The sequence below is a fragment of the Portunus trituberculatus genome, chromosome 48 (genome assembly GCF_017591435.1).
Source record: "Portunus trituberculatus isolate SZX2019 chromosome 48, ASM1759143v1, whole genome shotgun sequence".
Classification (NCBI taxonomy): Eukaryota; Metazoa; Arthropoda; class Malacostraca; order Decapoda; family Portunidae; genus Portunus; species Portunus trituberculatus.
Window position 1 is genome coordinate 23,876,002 of NC_059302.1, and position 6,417 is coordinate 23,882,418.

A 6,417-nucleotide genomic window follows, 5' to 3' on the forward strand; every position below is an offset into this window, starting at 1 on the left:
AGTATTTATATCATTGAAGTTATATCCACACTATTATCTGCTTTGTCATGTGACTCCTAAGTATGGTCAATAAACTTGCTTATCTACTTACCAATTTATCTACCCAACTACCTACCTATATGATCGTGCTGACGGTGATATTATACATTCGCTTGTGAATTAAAAAGAATATCATAAACCAAAATGTGTGATGGTATTAGTCACGACTCTCAACTTCATCAAATTCATCCAGAGTCAAATTCATATCATAGTATCATTTGCACGGCTTTAAGAACAAAACACAAGTAAACTAAGGAAAGCTGCAAGACACCGTCATACCCACACATGGTAGTCCCTCTATGAACAGACTTACGTATTTCCATTTATCATTCCCATCCATATAGGTCTTATCTTCTTTTAAAGCTCCCTCTTGGCTTACCACTAACAACCTGACTTTTTTATGTAAGAAGGGGAGCTGGCCAAGAACTACATAAAAAAAAAAGCCCACTAAGTTCCCAGTCTCTTTGCAGTTAGCCAAAAAAAAAAAAAAAAGATTAATCTCAAACCTCCCTCTGGAATGAAGTCGTCACAGGAAGTTGGAAATACAGAAGCACATAGGAAGTTCCAGAATTCACAAAGACAAAGACGCGAGGTGTACTTAGATTCCCCCACTAACACACGCCTCGCCACACCAATGAAGCCCGAGACTCAATACTAAAAAGCACTGCGTAGTAATAAACACCCGTGCTAATAATCATTTACGACTGCAATATCAAATGTTAACGGTATATATACACGCTCATTATTCATCCATTACGACCAGAATACAAAGTAGTAAACTGAAGATGAATGCAGAATTTCACATCCACAAATATCCCGCAGCATTGTCTCACTCCCAACACAACACCAGTAACCGCTCCTAGTACTGCTCTGTAGGAGACGTGGAAATTAAACCCGAGGAACATTCACTTTCAGAAACTGTTAAACATGGGAGGAGGAGGAAGAGGAGGGGCAGGAGGAGGAGGAAGAGGACGAGAAGGAGCGGGAAGAGGAGGAAGGAGTAGAGAAAGAACTAACACACAATCACACACACCACTCCACAACCACAACCACCACAACACAACCACACCACAACTACAACCACACCACAACAACCTCAAGAATCACACCACCACAACCACACCAACAACCAGACCACCACAACCACACCAAACACAACCACACCACCACCACCACCACCCAACCACACCAACCACACCAACCACCACCACACAACCACACCACACCCACCACCACCACCACCACCACCACCACACCACACCACCACCACCACCACCACACCACACCACACCACCACCACCACCACCACCACCCACCACCACCACCACCACCACCACCACCACCACCACACCACCACCCACCACCACCACCACCACCACCACCACCACCACCACAACCACCACCACACCACACCAACCACACCACCACCACCACCACCACCACCACACCAACCACACCACCACCACCACCACCACCACCACCACACCAACCACCACCACAACCACCACCACCACCACCACCACCACACCACCACCACCACCACCACCACACACCACCACCACCACCACCACCACCACCACCACCACCACACCACCACCACCACCACCACCACCACCACACCACACCACAACCACCACCACCACCACACCACCACCACAACCACCACCACCACCACCACCACACCACACCACCAACCACCACCACCACCACCACCACCACCACCACCAACCACCACCACCACCACCACCACCACCACCACCACACCACCACCACCACCACCACCACCACCACCACCACCACCACCACCACCACCACCACCACCACCACCACCACCACCACCACCATCACCACCACCACCACCACACCACCACCACCACCACCACCACCACCACCACACCAACCACCACCACCACCACCACCACCACCACACCACCACACCACCACCCACCACCACCACCACCACCACCACCACCACAACCACCACCACCACCACCACCACACCACAACCACCACCACCACCACCACCACCACACCACCACCACCACCACCACACCACCACCACCACCACCAACCACCACCACCAACCACCACCCACAACCACCACCACAACCACCACCACACCACCACCACCACCACACCACCACCACACCAACCACACCACCACCACCACCACCACCACCACCAACCACCACCACACCACCACCACCACCACACCAACCACACCACCACCCACCACCACCACCACCAACCACCACCACACCACCACCACCACACCACCCACACCACAACCACCACCACCACCACCAACCACACCACAACCACCACCACCACCACCAACCACACCACACACCACCACCACCACACCACCCACCACCACAACCACCACCACCACCACCAACCACACCACCACCACCACCACCACACCACCACCACACCACCACCACCACCACCACACCAACCACACCACCACCACCACCACCACCACCACACCACCACCACACCACAACCACCACACAACCACCACCACCACCACCACCACCACCACCACCACCACCACACCAACCACCACCAACCACCACCACACCACCACCACCACCACACCAACCACTCCACAACCACCACCACCACACCAACCACCACCACCACCACCACCACCCAACCACCACCACAACCACCACCACCACCACCACCACCACCAACCACCACACCACCACCACCACCACCACCACCACCACCACACACCACCACCACCACCACCACCACCACCCACCACCACACCACAACCACCACCACCACAACCACCACCACAACCACACCACAACCACCACCACCACCACACCACACCACCACCACCACCACCACCACCACACCAACCACACCACAACCACCACCACCACCACACCAACCACACCACAACCACAACCACCACACCAACCACACCACAACCACAACCACCACACCAACCACACCACAACCACAACCACCACACCACCACCACCACCACCACAACCACAACCACCACACCAACACACCACCACAACCACATCCACCACACCAACCACACCACAACCACAACCACCACCACAACCACACAACCACAACCACCACCACCACCAACACCACACCACAACCACCACCACCACCACCACCACAACCACCACCACCACCACCACCACCACCACCAACCCACCACCACCACCACCACAACCACAACCACCACCACCACCCACAACCACCACCACAACCACCACCACCACCACCACCAACCACACCACCACCACCACCACCACCACCACCACCACACCACCACCACCACCACCACCACCACCACCACCCACCACACCACACCAACACCACCACCACCACCACCACCACCACCACCACCACCACCACCACCACCACCACCACCACCACAACCACCACCACCACCACCACCACACAACCACCACACACCACCACACCACCACCACCACACCAACACCACACCAACCACCACCACAACCACCACCACCACCACCACAACCACACCACCACCAACCACCACACCAACCACCACCACAACCACCACACCAACCACCACCACCACCACCACCACCACCACCACCAACCACCACCACAACCACCACACCAACCACACCACCACCACCACCACAACCACCAACCACCACCACCACAACCCACCACCACCAACCACCACCACCACCACCACCACCACCACCACCACCACCACCACACCATAACCACCACAACCACCACACCACAACCACCAACCACCACACCAACCAATCACAACCACCACAACCACCACCACCAACCACCATAACACCACACCACCAACCACCACCACACAACCACCACACCACAACCACAACCACCACACCAACCACACCAACCAACCACCACCACCAACCACCACCACCCAACCACAACCACAACCACCACCACCACCACCACACCACCACCACCACCACCAACCAACCACCACACAACCACCACCAACCACCACCACCACCACCAACCAACCACAACCACAACCACCAACCACCACCACCACCACCACCACCACCACACCACCACCACCACCACCACCACCAACACCACAACCACCACCACCACCACCACACCACCACCACCACCACCACCACCACCACCACCACCACAACCACCACAACCACCACCACCACCACCACCACCACATACCACCACCACCACAACCACCACCACCACAACCACCACCACCACCACCACCACAACCACCACCACCACACCACCACCACCACCACCACCAACCACCACCACCACCACCACCAACACCACCACCACCACCACCACCACCACCACCAATTACCACCACCACCACCACACCAAACCACACCACCACCACCACCAAAACCACCACCACACCAACCACCACCACCACCACCACCACAACCACCACCACCACCAACCCACCACCAACCACCAACCACCACTACCACCACCACCACCACAACCACCACCACCACCACCCAACCACACCAAAACTACAACCACCACACCAAAACTACAACCACCACACCAAAACTACAACCACCACACCACCACCACAACCACCACACCAACCACAACCACCACCACCAACCACCACCACCACACCAACCACACCACCACCACCACCACCACCACCAAACCACCACCACAACTACAACCACCACACCAACCACACCACAACTACAACCACCACACCAACCACACCACAACTACAACCACCACACCAACCACCACCACAACTACATCCACCACACCAACCACCACCACAACTACACCACCACACCAACCACACCACAACCACAACCACCACATCAACCACATAACCACAACCACCACAACCACAACACCACACCACAACCACCACCACCACCACCACCACAACCACCACCACCTCCACCTCCACCTCCACAACCACCACCACCACAACCACAACCACCACCACCACCACCAACCACCACCACAACCACCACCACCACCACCACCAACCACACCACAACCACCACCACCACACCAACCACACCACAACCACCACCACCACACCAACCACACCACCACCACAACCACAACCACAACCACCACACCAACCACACCACAACCACAACCACCACCACCACACCAACCACACCACAACCACCACCACCAACCACACCACAACCACCACCACCACCCACACCACCAACCACCACCACCACCACCAAACCAACCACACCCACCACCACCACCACCACCACCACCACCACACCACAACCACACCAACCACCACACCAACCACCACCACCACAACCACCACACCAACCACACCACAACCACAACCACACCACACCACAACCACCATTACACAACACCACCACCACACACACAACCACAACCACCACACCACAACCACCACCACCCAACCACACCACACCACCACCACCCAACCACACCACAACCAATTACCACAACCACAATAACCACCACACCACAACTACAACTACAACCACCACACCACCCACACCACAACCACAACCACCACACCACACCACACCAACCACACCATAATCACCACACCAACCACACCAACCATACCAAAACCACCACACCACAACCATCACACCAACCCCACCACACCACAACCACCACACCACAACCACCACACCACAACCACCACACCAACCATACCACAACCACCACACCAACCACACCACAACCATCACACCAACCACTGGGCACTCCAACAGAGGAATTAAAAGGGGTATACCTAACCTTTATTCTGCCAAGACTCATGTATGCCTCACCGCCACTCAAAGACAGCAGCTCGAGAATGTACAAAAAAGGGCATGCAGGATCATCCTAAGCCCTGCTTACACTAACTACGACCAGGCCCTGAACCTCCCCAGACTGTTTAACAAACACTGAGAAACCCTGGTGAAGCTGGGCAGAAGCCTGCTACTTCATCCGAGGGTCTGCCACCTTCTAAACTGGGCCCAGGATGAACTACACTTGACCCGGTAGGGGCGATAATAGACAGCTTCGAATGGTTCCAAGTTTAATAGACTTGCAAAAAACACACAAGTATACACAATATAACACCCGGCTCTCACCACGAGTCTCCCTCCAGAGCGAGCGAGGGGCAGAGGAACACTAATCTCACCAACACTGGAGGCAAACTCGTTGACGGCGCCGGAAAGCACGTAGAGGGTGAAACCAGGGCAGCAAAGCAGAAGCCAGTCCTTGCAGGGTCCAGGGAGTTTCTGCCGTCTGGGTGTTGGCGAGGCTCGAAGTAGACTCGGTTAGGTGTTCACTGGGGCCTCGAGAGGTGGAGTGACCGGAAGCAGGGTTCTCGAGACATACGTGGCAGAGAAAAAT

At 55.8% G+C, this 6,417-nt stretch overlaps 1 pseudogene; it reads left to right on the top strand.

The window, feature by feature from the left end:
- Nucleotides 1–1,310: 1,310 nt before the first annotated feature.
- On the top strand, nucleotides 1,311–6,335 carry LOC123498464 (annotated as a pseudogene).
- Nucleotides 6,336–6,417: the final 82 nt, after the last annotated feature.